At 37.8% G+C, this 20,206-nt stretch overlaps 1 long non-coding RNA gene across 2 annotated transcripts in view; it reads left to right on the forward strand.

Annotated features, from left to right (window-relative positions):
• The window catches only part of LOC132003620 (uncharacterized), a 173,356-nt gene that overhangs the window by 91,162 nt on the left and 61,988 nt on the right, over positions 1–20,206 (forward strand). For both annotated transcript variants that reach the window (XR_009400253.1, XR_009400252.1), the window contains one exon: positions 14,641–14,752. This is a non-coding gene — a long non-coding RNA (uncharacterized LOC132003620). The remainder of the gene's footprint in view (positions 1–14,640; positions 14,753–20,206) is intronic.

The following is a 20,206-nucleotide window of genomic DNA, read 5'->3' on the forward strand; positions in this document are numbered from 1 at the left end:
ATCAGAGGGTCTAAAAGCTTAGCAAATAGGATAGCTCTGAAGGCCATTCTAGCTCCAGAGCTTCCTGTTAAGATTCAGCTGAGTTTTCTTTTACAATTGCCTTACAGGTCAAGTTCTCCCTCTATTTAGTCCTACTTCCCTTTCCCTCGGATCACCACTCAATAACCTCCTACATGCAAATTCCAGAATCTCAGAGCCTGTTTCCTGAGAAACCTGATCTATAATAATAGGTTCGAAATGGGGTTCAGGGTTCAACATTCCTAATAAATTCCCAGATGGTGTCAATTGTGCCAGTCTGCAAAATTCAATTTTGGAATCAAGTTTATTGGGATACAATCTATCTAGAGCAGAATTAACTCTTTTTTTTTTTTTTTTTTTTTTTTTGGTATTCGTTTTGATGAGTTTTTAGAAATGTACTGAGTCATGTAGTCACCACCACAATATAGAATCTTTCCATCACCGCCCAAATTTCCTCATGCCTTTTTGTAGTTAGTCCCCTCTACAAACACCTGGCAACTGTTTTACTGATTTCTGTCCCTTTGGTTTTCCTTTTTCCAGAGTGTCATATAAGTGGGGTCTTTGAGTGTGAATAGTCTCTGAGTGTGAATCTAATCATTTAATATGGTTTTCTGAAATTTGTATATGTTGTTGAATGTATTGGTAACTTATTCATTTTTATTACTAGTAGTACTTCATTGTATGGATGTACAACAATTTTTAAATTTATCCTCAGTTGATAGACATTTGGATTGTTTTCCATTTGGAGTGATTATAAATAAAGCTGGCACACACATTTGCTTATAGTTCTTTATAAGGAAACACATTTTCATTTTTATTAGGAAAATACCTCGAGTGGGATTGCTGGGTTGTATAATAAATGTGTGCTTAACTTTAAAAGAAACTACCATATTGTTGTCCAAAATGGCTCTACAACTTTGCATTCAGCAGGGTATGAGATTCCCCATTGCTCTGTATCCTCGCTAGAATTTGGCATTGTCAGCTTTTTTTCTTTTTAATTTTCGCCATTCTAGTAGGTATATAGTTAACACATTGCTTAAACTTGCCTTTACCTAGTGATTTATGATGAAGTGCATCTTCTTATTTGTTTGTGAACCACTTGTATATTTTCTTTTCTAAAGTGTCTGTTCAATTCTTTTACTCACTAAGGCGAGAGTAGGGAGGTTGCTTGTCTTCTCACCTGTTAAATTTTAAGAGTTCTTTATATATTCCAGCTATAAGTTTTTATCAGATATATGTTTGCAAATAGTTTCTTGCAGTCTTGTCATTTGTCTTGTGGTGTGTCTTATTTTCTGAGAGCAGAATTTTAGAGTTTTGATGAAGTCTAATTTATCAATTTTAAGCATTTTATGATTTACTCTTTTATATCCTGTCTGTGAAATCTTTTCTACCCCCAAAGTCACAAGACTTTCTCTTATGTTTTCTTTTAGAAGCTTTATATTTAAGCTTTATATTGAGATCTATAATCCATTTCCAAGTATTTTTATATGTGGCATGAGGAATGGGTAAAGATCTTTTTTTTTTTTCAAATACATGTTAGATATTCTGAAATCATTTGTTGAAAAGGTTATTCTTGTACAATTGAATTATCTTGGTACCTATAAAAAGCAATAGACCATATATGTGGGTCTAGTTCTGGATTCTCAGTTCTGTTCTGCTGATCTGTATCTATCCTTATGTCAATACTATGCTGTCTGGATTACCATATATAATCAGTCTTGAAATCAAGTAGTATGAGTCCTTCAACTTTGTTCTTTATCAAAACTGTTTTGGCTATTCTAGGAATAGCTTTTCCATATACATTTTCTTTTCTATATAAGTTTTTAAATCAGCCTTTCAAGGGGCACCTGGGTGGCTCAGTGGGTTAAGCCTCGGCCTTTGGCTCAGGTCATGGTCTCAGGATCCTGGGATCGAGCCCCACATCGAGCCCCACATCGGGCTCTCTGCTCAGCAGGGAGCCTGCTTCCCCCTCTCTCTCCACCTGTCTCTGTGCAGGCTTGTGATCTCTCTCTCTCTCTCTGTTTAATAAATAAATAAAATCTTTTTTAAAAAATAAGCTTTTACATATAAATTTTATTTATTTATTTTTAAAGATTTTATTTCTTTATTTGAGAGAGAGTGAAAGAGAACATGAGATGGGAGAAAGTCAGAGGGAGAAGCAGACTCTCCAAGGAGCAGGGAGTCCGATGTGGGACTCGATCCCAGGACTCTGGGATCATGACCTGAGCTGAAGGCAGTCGCTTAACCAACTGAGCCACCCAGGTGCCCCTCCATATAAATTTTAAAATCAGCTTATCAATTTCTATAAAAGAAGCCTTCAGAGATTTTCACTGGGATTGCACTGAATCTATAGATCAATTTGGAGAAAAAAAAATATATGGAATGAAAAGTGTCCATAATATATTATTATAGAGTTAGCTAGAGAATAATATATTTACATTTTGCCCATAAATTTTTTTTTCTTAGCTTTTGGTATTCTCTCTCTCTTTTTTTTAAATTTCTTTTCAGCGTAACAGTATTCATTGATTTTGCACCACACCCAGTGCTCCATGCAATACATGCCCTCCCTAATACCCACCACCTTGTTCCCCCAACCTCCCACCCCCCGCCCCTTCAAGACCCTCAGGTTGTTTTTCAGAGTCCATAGTCTCTCATGGTTCACCTCCCCTTCCAATTTCCCTCAACTCCCTTCTCCTCTCCATCTCCCCATGTCCTCCATGTTATTTGTTATGCTCCATAAATAAGTGAAACCATATGATAATTGACTCTCTCTGCTTGACTTATTTCACTCAGCATAATCTCTTCTAGTCCTGTCCATGTTGCTACAAAAGTTGGGTATTCATCCTTTCTGATAGAGGCATAATACTCCATAGTGTATATGGACCACATCTTCCTTATCCATTCGTCCATTGAAGGGCATCTTGGTTCTTTCCACAGTTTGGCGACCGTGGTCATTGCTGCTATAAACATTGGGGTACAGATGGCCCTTCTTTTCACGACATCTGTATCTTTGGGGTAAATACCCAGTAGTGCAATTGCAAGGTCATAGGGAAGCTCTATTTTTAATTTCTTGAGGAATCTCTACACTGTTGTCCAAAGTGGCTGCACCAACTTGCATTCCCACCAACAGTGTAAGAGGGTTCCCCTTTCTCCACATCCCCTCCAACACATGTTGTTTCCTGTCTTGCTAATTTTGGCCATTCTAAGTAGTGTAAGGTGGTATCTCAATGTGGTTTTAATTTGAATCTCCCTGAGGGCTAGGGATGATGAACATTTTTTCATGTGTCTGATAGCCATTTGTATGTCTTCACTGGAGAAGTATCTGTTCATATCTTCTGCCCATTTTTTTTTAAAGATTTTTATTAATTTATTTGACAGAGAGCGATCACAAGTAGACAGAGAGGCAGGCAGAGAGAGAGAGGAAGGGAAGCAGGCTCCCCGCCGAGGAGAGAGCCCAATGTGGGACTTGATCCCAAGACCCTGAGATCATGACCTGAGCCGAAGGCAGCGGCTTAACCCACTGAGCCACCCAGGCGCCCCTGCCCATTTTTTGATATGATTATCTGTTTTGTGTGTGTTGAGTTTGAGGAGTTCTTTATAGATCCTGGATATTAACTTTTTGTCTGTACTGTCATTTGCAAATATCTTCTCCCATTGCGTGGGTTGCCTCTTTGTTTTGTTGACTGTTTCCTTTGCTGTGCAGAAACTTTTGATCTTGATGAAGTCCCAAAAGTTCATTTTCACTTTTGTTTCCTTTGCCTTTGGAGACATATCTTGAAAGAAGTTGCTGTGGCTGATATCGAAGAGATTACTGCCTATGTTCTCCTCTAGGATTCTGATGGATTCCTGTCTCACATTGAGGCCTTTTATCCATTTTGAGTTTATCTTTGTGTACGGTGTAAGAGAATGGTCGAGTTTCATTCTTCTACATATAGCTGTCCAGTTTTCCCAGCACCATTTATTGAAGAGACTGTCTTTTTTCCACTGTATATTTTTTCCTGTTTTGTCAAAGGTTATTTGACCATGGAGTTGAGAGTCCTTATCTGGGCTCTCTACTCTGTTCCACTGGTCTGTGTGTCTGTTTTTATGCCAGAAAACTGATATTTTAACAACATTGAATTTTCCAATCTATGAACATGGTATATCTTTTCCTTTGTCTACGTCTTGTTAATTTCTGTGATTAGTGTTTTGTAGCTTTCTGCAGACAAATACTGGCCATTTTTTGTTGTAATTCTCTACAAATATTTCATTTTTGGTGCTATTAAACATGGTACTTTATAATATTTCAACTTCCGATTATTCATTACAACTGTATAGGAACTAATTGATTTTTCTTTTTTTTTTAAGATTTTATTTATTTGAGAGACAGATCTCAAGTAGGTGGAGAGGCAGGCAGAGAGAGAGAGAGGAGGAAGCAGGCTCTCCACTGAGCAGAAAGCCTGATGGAGGGCTCCATCCCAGGGCCCCAGGATCATGACCTGAGCTAAAGGCAGAGGCTGTAACCCACTGAGACATCCAGGAGCCCCTCTAATTGATTTTTCTATATTGACTGCATCCTGCAAACTTGCTAAACTTACTCATTAGGTCCTACAGTTTCTTTGTACATTCTTTGGAATTTTCTATGTAAATAATCATGTTGTTTGTTCTAGATCACTTTTTGAATAGCAGGAGCTTAAACTAATATTAGACAAAGTCTCATTACTTGTACCTGAAACCAATTTTTTAAAAGATTTTATCTATTTATTTGACAGAGAGAGAGTCAGTGAGAGAGAGAACACAAGCAGGGGGTGTGGGAGAGAGAGAGAATCAGGCTTCCCGCTGAGCAAGGAGCCCAATGCAGCGCTCTGATCCCAGGACCCTGGGATCATGATCCAAGCAGAAGGCAGATGCTTAAGGACTGAGCCACCCAAGTGCCCCCTGAAACCATTTCTAATTGAAGTAATGACCTGCTAAAATTTTGATAATGTATACTAGCTTCCCAGTATGAAAAAGGAGGAATTAGCTCACTTATACCTTACTTTCTATTTATCTTCTCTTTTTCTCAGTATCGGTCCAGTTGTTTTTTAGTCTCAGACCTCTTCAGGGCATATCAGCCTCTTCCTTACCTGTAGTCCCCAGTGTATATTCCTGCTACATCCTTCTTCATTCTGCTTCATCAAGTAGCACTTCTCTACTTGCTTTTTGTCATCCCAAACTTTGAGGAAATTTCTTGTTTACTCATGGTTCCTGTGATAGAATACTAGCTGTCCCCCTGTATCCTCTTTTTAATAATAAAACTCCCAATTTTTAAGTGGCTATGTGGCCATAGAGAATAAAGTTTATATCTGTCATTCTTCCTACAACTAGATGCAGCCCTGTGACTAGGGTCAATAGGATATAAGTGTAAGTATCCTTTTATTGAGATGCACTCTTAAAAGGAAGGGTTCGTCCTTTTCCATCTCTTCCTTCTTCCTATTGATGACGTTGCCATTTATTGGCTATAATTCCAGCACCCATTTTAGACCATCAGTTGCTGTTGGGAATAGAAAAAAGACTGAGTGAAAATGAGGAGCTAAGTTCCCTAACACTGGGCTGACCACCTCTGGACTTCTGGTACAGAAGACAGAAGGAAACTTCTATCTTTTTAAAGACACTATTATTTTAGATTTTTCTGTTATTCAAAATGAACTTAATCCTAAGCTTATAGAGCTCCTCTTCTCTTTCTGTCTTTTTAAAAAGATTTTATTTATTTATTTGACAGAGAGACTGTGAACACAAGCAAGGTGAGTGGCGGGCAAAGGGAGAGGGAGAAGCAGGCTCCCCACAGAGCAAGGAGCCTGATGTGGAGCTCGATCCCAGATGCTGGGATCATGACCTGTGCTGAAGACAGACACTTAATTGAGTCTCTCCTACTTCCCTTGCTTGTGTCCCTGCTCTTGCTGTCTGTCTCTCTCTGTCAAATAAATAAATAAACTAAAAAAAAATTATTTATTTATTTATTTGAGAGAGAACAAGTAGGGTGGTTGGGGGTGGGGAGAGAGAGAGAGAGAGGAAGACTCCCCACTGAGCAGGGAGCCTGATGCAGGGGGTGATCCCAGGACCCTGGGATCATGACCTGAGCTCAAGGCAGATGCTTAACCAACTGAGCCCCCCAGGTATCCCTCAGGTTTCCAGATTTAATTACAGTTTTGTTCTCTTCTTTTTCTATTTATGACCAGCATTTCCATAAGCTATATAGTGCTTCTAATTTTATAATTTAAGGTAGTTATATTCTATTAAGTATATGTATCAAAATTGACTTAACTTTTATTTCTGTTTATTAAAGTATACATTCTCAGGAGTGGGGTCACTAAGTCCAAGGATTTGAACATTTCTATGGTTATTGAAATGTCTTATCAAATTATAAGTCCAGCAGGGTAGAAAATTTCTATGTAATAAAATTCATTTCTGTGTAATGTGCAGAGCTAGTACACTGCTCTGAAGGACAAATTGAATTCAGATAAATGAAGGGGAGGGAATTCATGAAGGATAAAGGCTGGGGTAATAATGTTAAGATAGGCATAGTCCATAGAATGTTCAGGGATAATGGTTGTAGTGAAGTTTGAGTAATGTGTATATCAGCTACCATAGATCTTAATTTCTCATTCAGCCTAGAATCACTTTAGCTCTCAGGGATCTACCTCAGTAGTGACTGGTTTAAGTGTAGATTCACATATTGAGATCAGATTGTGGAATGCCAACTTAAGGAATTGGGTCTTTATTCTGTAGACAATTGAGAAACCTGTGAAGATTCACAAAATACCCAGGATATTTTATAACTGTGTTTGGATGAATTGGAGGGAAGGGAGTTGAGAAAAGTAAAATGAATAGATGAGGATTTAGGGAAACAGGGAGATCTCTTGGAATTATTACAGTATTTCAGAGATGAGAAGATTAATGCAGGAAATGGAATGAACACTTTCCAGGCTAATGGTGGCAGATTACCTCTGCACTGGATAGACCCTCTCTCAATTTCTTTTGAAAATATGCAAAGCAATGAACAAACAAAAAATTTGTCAAGATATACAAAAAAGAAACAAATTGGCAATGATAGCATAAATTCAAAAATGAAAGTTTATGTGCCAAAATAGTAGGTTCTTTCTTTTTAGATTGTTTTAAAAATTTATTTATTTGACAGACAGATCACAGGTAGGCAGAGAGGCAGGCAGAGAGAGAGGAAGGGAAGCAGGCTCCCTACCAAGCAGAGAGCCCAATGCGGGGCTCAATCCCAGGATCCTGGGATCATGACCTGAGCCCACGGCAGAGGCTTTAACCCACTGAGCCACCCAGGTGCCCCTTACTAGGTTCTTTCTTCTAATTGCATCATGATTTAGTTCGACTGAGAAATTTTTAAAGATTCTCTCTTAAACCTCTAAGTGTCTAAGAATAGAGGTTATACTGACTCACCTCTACCATCTGCTTCATCATCTGCCCTTACCCGAGGATAAAGGGGCTGCACTGGCCAGAGAGGCAGCAAGTCATCTCCCAAACACAGAACACCCTTCTCTAGGGAGACTAATAGGATGTATTTCAGTATTGCTCCTGTAATTAGAAATATCACTGGGCAAAACAAAACCCATAAATATTTGAGTACACTTTACTACATTATATACCAACTGTTGACCTTTATTTATCACTTATTTATCACTTAACAATCTTTTCCCAGTTTTCTTACCAGGCTTGAATGGGATGCCATTTTTCTAACATCTTAAATCCTTATCTCAGAGTAGTGTTCTTTCCAAGGTTCATGTCTAGATCTTAGGACCTGAAGATGTTTTGCCACCAAAACCTCTGGTCTGACTTTCCTATCACAGTCACCACCCATCAAGTGATTCTGTGTGGCAGTTAGGCTCAGTAATGGCATGTGTGGCCTCAGGCTTCACTTCTCTTTTCTTCCTTCCTTCCTTACAGCTGACATAACTGAGAAGCTCTTTCTGATCCTGTAAGTGTATCCCTGTACAAGTAGCTTCTGAGAGAAAGAGAGCACTTCAGAGAAGAGACATGCTATCGCGGGTACTGGTTTCTCATTTAGCATAGAATCACCACTTTAGCAATCAGCGATCTGCCTCTGAGAGAGCAACTCATAAAATCTTCATTTCAGTCATAAACTCTTTTTCTGAAAGGGTCAACATCTCTAACAGGATAAATCCCATTTTTATCAGCATCATGCTCTAACCAACTGAGCTAACCGGCCAGCTCATAAATCCCATTTTTAAGCCACAGTCCAATATTTGAGCCAAAACAGGATTTCAAAACCGGATTATATAAGTTACTTTTGAATCACAATTCACTAAGAAGAGAACAAAAGGAGATTAGTTTAAGTTTCGATTTGCTAAAAGGAAGAAACTTTTCAAAATATAGATTATATTTTGAAACAGGTTATTGGAGATTACCAACCTTGGGGAACTTTAGAAATAGAACAGAAATCATTCTTCTTGAGATTTAGCTGCAGACCTGTGTGGAAGCAAGAACGGAAATAAATGCCCTTTTGAGGACCCCTACAGTTTGTCTAATCTGTGGTTTCTGACAGTCCTTGCTCCTACTCACTGACTTTATCCCAGGTCATCATGGCATAGCAGAGATGTGGAAGTTGATGGGAGGTAGATGATGATAGTGACATTTGGGATTACTTCACCACAGGAATTGAGAAGAAATGATTACAGTACTCTGTCAGTCCACCAACTGAGCAGTTAATGTAAGCAGGTGGTACAGCATAATCCTCCAGTTATTTCTAGAATCTTGATGAATCAGTCAATCCATTCTAATACAAACTAAGGAAAATAGTTGCGCCCCTCCCAAAGAAAGAGGATGAAGCTATAATTCCAATCTGAAAATGATATTGATCAGAACACAACAAAGATGTTCTTTTCTTTACACCTGTAAGATGTCAACTCTTACTCAAAGCCTAATGCAGAAGACATTCTAGAAAAGTATTTAGCCTGCAGTATACATGTATTAGGAATTCTATAGGATACATGTAACTGGCATAAATCTCATAATATGAATCAGATTTGCAAGAAATGTACCTTCATTTTTCTAAAACTTAATTTCTCTTTCTCTCTCTTTTTTGACTGGCATTCTGCCAAGTGACAGATACTAAATCTTACTCAGTTTAGGATTTTGGCTGCTCTTTTCCTCTGGGATCTGGGAACTTACCATAGTGCCACAACATCAGAGTGGGGACGGGTAGTGTCTTGTCCCTTTTCATCAATGCATGCAGGCATCTGCTGAAATATATACAATATTCTGTGTGCTGCCTCTGTCTTTGGCTCCAGTGACTGTTCCTTTGTCTTTCCTCCTGACTGCAAATCTCCTCTAGATATACTCTTTCCCCCTACTTACATGCTTTTCTACCTTTCCTGTACTGCAGAAAACCAGGTGAGGTGTTTAAGTCTCTGCTTTAAGTCTACATTACTCTCAGGCATGTGGAAAGCATTTTGCTTATCCCCAACCACACTGAAGCCCAGGGGATGCTATGAGGTTGCATCTGTCCCACCTGCCAAGGCACAGGTATTCCTTCTGGGCCTGTGCCCTCACCATTCTGAGGTAGGGGAGGAGTCTGGTATCTTGAAACCTCCCTGGGTTCTCTCTGGGGATGCATCACAAGTTTCCTCTACTCCTGGTTTCCTCATTCCAGATGGGATGAACTGAGGAAGGACGCTGAAATTTTTCTTAGGAATCCGCTATTTTCTAAACCTTCTTTCCTTTTGATTTTTCTCTCTTCATCTTCCAGTCCAAGTAAACTTTATTTAGTCTCAGAGGTGGCATCTACATATCTTCCAAATTGTCCATGCTTAGAGAGCTTCGGGGTACTCAAAATGGCTGTTCTGCTGTAACAACCCTTCTCCTAGGGAATTAGTCCTCCATAACATAGTTTTAAGTGGGGTATAAAGGAACTGCCAGGGCTTAAAAACATATCTGTTAGTGTATCAAAATACAGTTCCACTGTGTTGCTATAAAAGAAGTTTAATGGCAGGAAGCAATGAGAATTGGAAGATTTCAGTCCCAGGTGAGAAACATCCCTGCTCTCTGTCTCTCTGTCTCTGTCTCTGTCCATCTGTCTCTGACAGTTCATAAAAGGCACCCAGCTCTTTTTTGTGGTTCAGCACGATTTCAGTTCTCACTATGCTCTCAGGCAGGTAACTATTCCTACATTAATTGAGATCTACTTCATCTGCACCTCAAAAATCCTCTCCAGAGAAAAGGAGAGAACATTTCTCTATTACTTCCGGGTTTGAATTAGAGCCTCGCCCTCCTAAATCTTGGGAGGGGTATACCTCAGTGGGTGCATGATGGCTGCCCACACACACTTAGAATGGAAAACTGGGAAGAAAAAGTAGAAATAAATGAATCTCCCCTACCTTGGAAATTAGTTCTTTCAACAGATTGCCTTAGCACTTGAAATCATTGCCTTAACTACTAAAATTGATTAAATTAGCAGCTCTGTATTTTGCCAAGATCTTTATAGGCTTTTTTCCCCCTTCTCAACAAATTAAAACCTGGCTTGGAGGGGAATGTAGTAGACTGGAGACATTTCTCCTCCTGTCGCTGGATGCTGGTGTAGCAAGCTTTTGACAGTTTTTAAGAAGAAAAACTTAATTCTTGATTACTACTCTTTACGTGTCTTATATCAAGACTACAGTGTGGGTGTGTGGGAGGAAAACTGATGTAACATTGAAGAGTTTAATAAATATTTGCAATTTGAAGTTTTCCTTCTTCTTTCTTTTCTTTTCTTTTTTCTTTCTTTTTTTCTTCTTTTTTTTTTTTTTAAGAGAGAGAGATCGTGGGAGTGAGGAAGAGGGCTGGGGGAGAGAGAGAGAATCTTAAGTAGGCTCCAGGCCCTCCATGGAGTCCGAGGATCTGGGCTCAATCTCACAATCCTGAAATCATGACCTGAGCTGAAATCAGAGTCAGATGCTTAATGGACTGAGCCACCCAAGCACCCCGCAATCTGGAGTTTTTAGATCATTGATTCACAGAAGGCTATTATTACTGTAAGAAATAGGATTATTTCATTTCAAAAGTAATGCTAAATTTTTAGTAATATGCTAATGACTTGAATAAAATATTTCATGATATAAATGTCAGACCTCATGTAAACTAACAAATTTAAAACAGCATTTTAAATTTGTAATAAAATATCATAACAACTAGTAATTATATTCACTGTCCAAAAAGATGACACTCTTGAAAATTTAGAAAAGATAAAATGTTCAACTTAAATAATGCAAAAGGGAATGGTAGAATGGTGAAGAAATATGTTTTATAGTGCTCAAAGTAATATAATCTTGACTTCCAATTCAAATGAAACACATATTTTTACTAAACCCTGTACTCACATCAACTTTCAAAGTATGCATTTTTGCTTGTGTTATAATTGGAAGTGAAAATAGGACACAAAAGTATATATATAAATACTATATATATAGGATGATCCCAGCAATGTTTTTTTTTTAAAAACCATGCATGGGGGCGCCTGGGTGGCTCAGTCAGTTAAGTCTCTTGATCTCAGTGTAGGTCTTGATCTCAGGATTGTGAGTTCAAGCCCTGTGATAGGCTCCACGCTGGGTGTAGAACCTACTTAAAAACAAACAAACAAACAAACAAATACATACATACTGCTTGAATAAAAGCCCAAAAGGAAATGCACTGAAGTATTACTAATGGATATCTTTTGGATGGTGGTTATAAACATGATTTTTTACTTCTTTCTTCCTTTTGACATTTTCAAAATCTTCTATAACAAGGACATATTTTTTTATGTTGACCAAATGAATTATAAACTCTCCTTTTTAAAAGTATTTATTCTCAGGGCACCTAGGTGGCTGAGTGGGTGAAGCCCCTGCCTTCAGCTCAGGTCATGATCTCAGGGTCCTGGGATAGAGCCCCACATCGGGCTCTCTGCTCAGTGGGGAGCCTGCTTCCCCCCTCTCTCTGCCTGCCTCTCTGCATACTTGTGATCTCTTTCTCTCTCTGTTAAATAAATAAGTAAATAAAATCTTTTTTAAAAAGTATTTATTCTCCACACTGTAACTGGTTTATTAAGTACAGTGCTTTAATTTATTATGTTTCTCATGATTGTTTTGGAAAGTGGTATGAGTAAGAATTAAATACTAAAATGGGTGCTGAAATGCTTCAATGTGCTGCAGACAATGTTAGCAAGCAGCTGGTATCAGAACAATGATAAAAAACACTTTAGTCTTTAAAGTAATAAAGACACTGAATGGTCATAATTTCAGTTTAACTGTCCCCAACCTGTTATAGATCGCTTTGCCTTTGAACTGCCCACTGGAAAGATCCAGAGGTGTCCAGATCTTTCTAAGGTTGACAACTGCTTCCCTTCACCACATTTCATTCTACACAATGATTTCAATGTAGAAATGTCATGGTAGGGAAATATAAGGTCCTAAAATAAGGTAGAGCAATATAGTTAAAAGGCTATGGGGTTGCCTATTGATTGCTGAGATTTCTGCAGATTTTTTTCTGTAGACTTAGTGAATTCTTCTGATGAGGAAGGCAATAGAATCTGAACTAAGAGGATGTCTTTGATATTCTATTTGACTGCAAGTAATAGTCACAATTTACTCGAGTATTTTACTCGAGGTGCTAAATCCATCCAAAGTAACTCTCATCTACTTTTAATGCAGCTGTTGACATTGGTATGTACAAAAGTTTGCTCAAGAGTTTTTAGGAAAACAGGGATATATTTGCCTGATTTACCTCTGTATTAGAGCGCAAAAGAAAAATGTCAGGCACGAAATCCTGAATCCTATAGATGTTGCCAAGGTAGACAATTCATGAATTAGCTATTTTCAAGTAGATCTTAATTAACATGTTTTTATCAGTAACTATTTCTTCAGGCTCTATTCTGCTTCAGCTCTGTACTCTGGGAAAAGCCCCTATTTTATTAAACTTGTATTTAGAGGGGCTCCCGGGTGGCTTAGTCTGTTAAGCGTCTACCTTCGGCTCAGGTCGTGATCTAGGGTCCTGTTACAGAGCCCTGCACTGGGCTCCTTTCTCAGTGGGGAGCCTGCTTCTCCTCTCCGTCTGCTTCTCTGGCTGCTGTGCTCTCTCTCTCAATTAAATAAATGAAACAGTGTGGGGGGGCTTGGGGGGGTGCAGTCTTGTGGACTGAACCCTCTACTGATGAGATCTGATGGTAACTCCCGGTAGATAGTGTCAGAACTGAATGATAGGACACCCAGCTGATGTTGCCAAGAATTGCTTTGTGGGGGAAAAACACCTACACGTTTGGTTATCGGAAGTGTCCGTAGTAAATTGTTTTGTGTGAGTAGTAAAAAAGAAACACATAGAAGGAAGAGGGGGGGTGCCTGGGTGGCTCAGTGGGTTAAAGCCTCTGCCTTTGGCTCAGGTCATGATCCCGGGGTCCTGGGATTGGGCCTTGCATCAGGCTCTCTGCCCAGCAGGGAGCCTGCTTCCTCCTCTCTCTCTGCTTGCCTCTCTGCCTACTTGTGATCTCTGTCTGTCAAATAAATAAATCTTTTAGAAAAGAAGGAAGAGGAAGTTTTTCCTACTCACATGTATAAACCATTATCACTTATTTTATTTCTTAGATTGTGAGCACAGGGCTAAATTGTGAGCACTTGCCTAAATTTCCTAAACATTAGGAATTTCCTAAATTCTTGGATTGATTGATGGCTAAATTGACATATATTTATCTGTCTGTAGCTTTGTTGAGATATAATTCACATACCATACAATTCACTCACTTAAAGTGTACAATTCAGTGGTTTTTACTGTATTTATAGATTTGTGGAACCATCGTTGCAGTCAATTTTAGAACATTTTCATCACCCCAAAAAGAAACCTCATACCTATTTAACCCAGTAAGCACTCCCCATTTGCTCCAATCCCTTAGCAGCCCTAGGGAACCACTTACCTACTTTCTGTCTCTGTAGATATACTCACCCGGACTTTTCATATAGACAAAATCGTGTGGTCTTTTGTGACTGACTTCTTTCACTTAGCGTAATGTCTTCAAGATGGATCCATTTTGTAGCAAGTATCAGTTCCTCATTCCCTTTTTTTTTTTTTTTTTAATTAACGTATAATGTATTATTTGTTTCCGGGGTACAGGTCTGTGATTCATCAGTCTTACACAATTCACGGCACTCCCCATAGCACATACCCTCCCCAGTGTCCGTCACCCAGCCACCCCATGCCTCCCACCCCCCTCCCCTCCAGCAACCATCAGTTTGTTTCCTGAGATTAAGAGTCTCTTATGGTTTGTCTCCCTCTCTGGTTTTGTCTTGTTTCATTTTTCTCTCCCTTCCCCTCTGATCCTCTGTCTCAAATTCCTCATATCAGTGAGATCATATGACAATTGTCTTTCTCTGATTGACGTATTTCGCTTAGCAGTCCTCATTCCTTTTTACTGCTGAATAATAAATATTCCAGTCTATGGATATATACATTTCACTTATCCATTCATCAGTTGATGGATAATTTGAGCCATTCCCACTTTTGGCTATTATGAATTAATGCTGTTATAAAGATACATGTACAAGTTTTTGTGTGGACATGTTTTCATCTCTATTGGGTGGAATTGTTGGGTCATATACTGACTATGTTTAACCTTTTCAGGGACCACCTGGCTGTCTCAAAGTGGATACACCATTTTACACTTCCACCTGAAGGTTTCAGTTTCTCCTCATCCTCAATACTTGTCATTATCTGGATTTTGACTCACATCCTCGTGAGTATGAAGTGGTATCTCATTGTTTTTTTTTTTTTTTTTCTTTTTTAATTTTCATTTCCCTAGTGACCATTGTTGAGCATCCCTACATTATGAGTATACTATATGATGTTGAACATTCCCTAATATTTTTTAACATTTTTTAATTTACTCTTGGTCATTTATATATCTTTTCAGGAAGTATCTATTCAGATCTTTTGTCATTTGGGTTATTGGCCTTTTTATTATTGAGTTATAAGAGTTTTTTAAATATATTCTGGATGCCAGTCCATTATCAGATATATAATACGCAAATATTTTCTCTCATTTTGTGGTTTATCTTTTCTCTTTTATGATGATGTCCTTTGAAGCACAAATGTTTTAAATTTTTGTGAAGTCCAACTTACCTAATTTTTTTTCTTTTGTCAGTTGTGATCTTGGTGTCATATCTAAGAAGGCTTTGCCTAACAAAAATTACAAAGATTTATGTCTATATTTTCTTCTAAGAGTTATAGTTTTCAAACTTACATTTAGGTCTATAATCTATTTGAGTCGATTTGTATGTATGTATGGTGTGAGGAAGGAGTTCAACTATATTCATGTGTATGTTGATGTTCAGTTGTTCTACCACATTTGTTGCCTCATCTATTTTTAAATTATATGTTATTTGGGGTAAATATTAATAATATCTAAAATTTGTTGAGCACTATGTACTTGCTAAGCACTGTTCTAAGTCTTTTACATAAGGTATCCTAATTTAACCCTTACACTAATTCTTTTTTCTTTTTTTTTTTAAATTAACATATAATGTATTATTAACCCCAGGGGTACAGGTCTGTGAATTGCCAGGTTTACGCACTTCACAGCACTCACCATAGCACATACCTTCCCCAATGTCCAAAACCCCACCACCCTCTCCCTCCCCACTCCCCTCGGCAAACCTCAATTTGTTTTGTGAGATTAAGAGTCTCATATGATTTGTCTCCCTCTGGATTCCATCTTGTTTCATTTATTCTTTTCCTACCCCCCAAACTCCCCACGTTGCATCTCCACTTCCTCATATATCAGGGAGATCATATGATAATTGTCTTTCTCTGACTGACTTATTTCGCTAAGCATAATACCCTCTAGTTCCATCCACTTGTCGCAAATGGCAAGATTTCATTTCTTTTGATGGCTGCATAGTATTCCATTGTATATAAACACCACCTCTTCTTTATCCATTCAATCTGTTGATGGACATCTAGGTTCTTTCCACAGTTTGGCTCTTGTGGACATTGGTGCTATAAACATTCAGGTGCACATGCCCCTTCAGATCACTACATTTGTATCTTTCGGGTAAATACCCAGTAGTGCATTGCTGGGTCGCCCTTACACTAATTCTAAGGGACTTTATCTCCCTATCAGAAAATAACTGGGGAGAGAAAAAGGAAACTGAATGTTAATTGCTTCTCATTGGCAGAAAAAAGAACTAGAAAGAACAGTCCCAGCCCTCTTATTCTTCTTCTTGCTTTGAATACCAGTGGCAGGGCCTAAATGCCCTGATGTGGGTCCCATAAAGTTAAGGATGAAGCCAAAGCAAAGAATAGGGGATCTACTCATATCCTATTTTGTTGCCATCAAGAAAAATGGTATTCTGACCAGAAAAGGTGACAAGATGGTTAAGAGAAAAGCAAACCTGTTAATAGGGGTGGTGATGCTCAGAGAATACTGTATGCTCTCACTGAGTTTAAAGCTTTTGGCCCTGAGGCTTATAGCTAAGGATGAAATACCTTACACATGAGATAACTCAGGTGTTTCCATTATTTTCATTGAACTGTGGGTAATAGAAATGCTGGAAGTCTGAAAACTTGCTGGTTTTCAGAATGAATGAGGTGCTCAATTCTGTTAATCCTAGAAGAGAGCTTGGGAGCCAGTGCAGACTAGAATCCTAGAATGGCTTTTAAAGTGGATGGTTTATGATTATTTAGGAAGAGAGGGGTAAGATGACATGGGTGACATCTATTTGTTAGTAATCATCTATCTATATATGAGCTAAAACATTAATAGTTTGTAGTACCAGTTGTCCATAAATTGTATTTTCAATTTGAAAAATAATATCTGAAGGAGTAGGATAGGCATTAATAATTTGGAGAATTAGTATTCTTTTCTAGCAATGATTGGCACTTTAAATTTGAATAAGTTTTAGAGAAAGAGCTTATTTCTGTGTGTAACCACATTCCTTATTGACCTGATTAATTAGATCTGTCCTGTTTACATAAGAACATAAATATTTTAGAATAAAACCAAATTTAATAAATGAATAAACTTATTAAGATGTAATTACTTTTCCAAGTTCTGTGTTTTAAAAGTCATAATTAGAATGTGGATTACAAACTATTCTACATGGAGACTTTAGGGAGGTTTGGCTTATCTTTCTGTAATTTTATTTGGTTTAAAGCTAAACATGCATTAGTATGGGATGCAGCTTTTATAACTAGAGTCACTTCATGTTGATAAAACCAAGTTTGTTAAAAACAAATGTAGTATTATCATCAAAGATGAGGAAATGGGGGAAGAAAAGCATTCCAAGTGGAAGGAATTTCTGCTTGGGCTTCATGTTTCCCCCTATATAAAAAATTATATATTGTATGGGTGTAAATATAGATAGTATGCATATAAGTAGCAATAGTAAAAAAAAGTGTGCATGAAAGTAATAAAAGTTAGCTTAAGGATAGTGATTATTTGTGGGGGAAGAGGTAGAGGTAGGGAGGGGTTAGAACTTCTATCTGTGGTATTTCACTTTTAAGAAGAATAAGAAAGAGGGCGGGTTTCTCTTGTTATTTTTTATATGTTTGAAATATTTCATTAATTGAAAGCTTGAAAACAAGAAAATAAGCAGCCTATCTGTCTGATTGCTTTTCTAGAGTGTCCAAGCATTTATTTCCTATTGATTTGAGAATATGCTTAAATAGGGCTCTGCAGGTGCCTGGAGAGTTTATTTTTGTAACCCTAGCACATACTAGTAATAACAGCAAGTACAGTTTATTAAGCATATACAGTGTGCCAGGCACTATGTGAGGTGCTTTAAATATGCTCTCTACTGCTTTGACAATAATTGCGAAGAAAGTATTTCCTTCATTCCCATTTAACAGATGGCAAGGTGAGCTGTAGATCCAATCCACTACTTGTGGTAAAATATGCTAAGTGAAAACTCAGACTTCCAAATATCAAGTTTAATATCCCAAAGTTCATTTCTCCAGGAGTTATCTCCACATTTTAATGTTTACTTGAGAAAAACCAGAAAATATAGATGGGGAAAAGAGGATAAAAATTGCCTGTAATTTCGCTACCACCCAGAGAAAGTTACTGCTAGCATTTTGATAGGTGCCCTTTCATATGGGTTCCATGCATAAATTTGTATGAACTTTCAAATGCTTTGAGAAGGAACTGTGTCAAGAATTTCTCTATCAGTATTGCTTATGGTGCATAATATAGGATAAATTTAAAATTTGGATTTTATTCCATAATGTCTGTATATTTTTTAAGTAGAGTTTTAAACTGAAAAATCTTCATTAAAAATTTATGCACTATAGGAGCGCCTGGATGGCTCAGTGGGTTAAAGCCTCTACCTTCAGCTCAGGTCATGATCCCAGGGTCCTGGGATCGAGCCCTGCATCGGGCTCTCTGCTCAGCAGGGAGCCTGCTTCCCACCCTCCCACCTGCCTGCCTCTCTGCCTACTTGTGATCTCTGTCTGTGAAATAAATAAATAAAATCTTTTAAAAAAATTTATGCACTATATATGAAAAAACAATTATTGGCTACTTTTTAAATCTAATACAAAGACCAGCTGGACAATACTGATGAAATTTGCCAGTAAATTATAAAATATTACCTGTTGTGGATAGTTTGTTTGTTTATTTTAAAGATTTTATTTATTTATTTATTGGAGACAGAGAGAGAGCAGGAGCAGGAAGGAGAGGGAGCAGCCGGCTCCCAGCTGAGCAGGGAGCCTTACTTGGGATTCAGTCCCAAGACCCTGGGAACATGACCTGAGCCAAAGGCAGATGCTTAACCAACTGAGCCACCCAGATGCCTGTGGATAGGACAGGTGGACCATTCTATTTTCTATCTCAATGATATGACCAATCTAAGTACTTTATACAAGGGGTTTCAAACAGTATTTGTCTTTTTGTGACTGGTGCATTTCACTTAGCATAATGTCCTCTAAGTTCATCTATATTGTAGCATGTCAAAATTTCCTTCCTTTTTAAGTCTGAATAATATATCATTATATGTGTGTTGCATATTTTGCTCATCCATTCATCTATTGATGAACACTGGGATTGCTTTTCATGTATTAGCTTGTGAATAATGCTGCTATGAACTCAGGTAAACCTCTTTAAGACCCTGCCTCCAGTTCTTTTAGTTGTATACTCAGAAGAAGAATTGCTAGATCATATAGTAATTTCATTTCTAATTTTTAAAGGACCTCCATACCATTTTCTGTAGTAGCTGTACCATTTTATATTTCTACCAACAGTGCACAAGAGTTCTAATTTCTTTAAATCCTCATCAATACTTGTTATTTTCACTGATTTTAAAAAATTTTATTTATTCATTTGACAGAGAGAGAGATCACAAGTAGGCAGAGAGGCAGGCAGAGAGAGAGGGAAACAGGCTCCCTGCTGAGCAGACAGCCCGATGCGGGGCTTGATCCCAGGACCCTGAGATCATGACCTGAGCCGGAGGCAGAGGCTTCAACCCACTGAGCCACCCAGGTGCCCCTTATTTTCCACTTTTTTGATAGAAACCATCTTAATGAGTGTGAGGTGGTATCTTATTATAGTTTTTATTTGTGTTTCCCTAATGTTTAAGAACATTAAAGCATCTTTTCATGTGCTTATTGACTATTTGCATATCTTCCTGGGAGAAATGTTTACTCAAGTCCTTCTCCCCTCCCTTTTTTTCAGTTGAGTTTTAGGAATGCTGTATATATTCTGGATATTAACCCTTTATCAGATATGATTTAAAAATATTTATCCCATTCTTTGGGTTGCTTTTTTACTTTCTTGATAGTCTTTTGATGCACAAAATTTTTAATTTATATGTAGTCCAATTTGTCTATTTCTATTTTTTTTTCTTGCCTATGTCTTTAGTGTCTTGGCCAAGAAACCACTGCCAAATCAAATGTTGTGAAGATTTTCTTCTATGTTTTCTTCTAAGTGTTTTATAGTTGTAGGTCTTACATTTAGGTCATGGTTCCAGAATTTGTTTTTGGTTTCTTTTAAGGTTTCAGTTAATTTTTTATTGGTATTAGGTAAGTCTCCAACTTCATTTTTTTGCATGTGCTTATCTAGTTTTTCTATTCATTCTTGAGATTGATATAGTGAAACCTCCAATATTATTGTAGAATTATCTGTTTCTTCTTCAGTTCTCTCAAGTTTTGATTCATATATTTTGATGGTCAGTCATTAGGTGCATGGATGTTTGTA

The sequence above is a fragment of the Mustela nigripes genome, chromosome 16 (genome assembly GCF_022355385.1).
Source record: "Mustela nigripes isolate SB6536 chromosome 16, MUSNIG.SB6536, whole genome shotgun sequence".
Lineage (NCBI taxonomy): Eukaryota > Metazoa > Chordata > Mammalia > Carnivora > Mustelidae > Mustela > Mustela nigripes.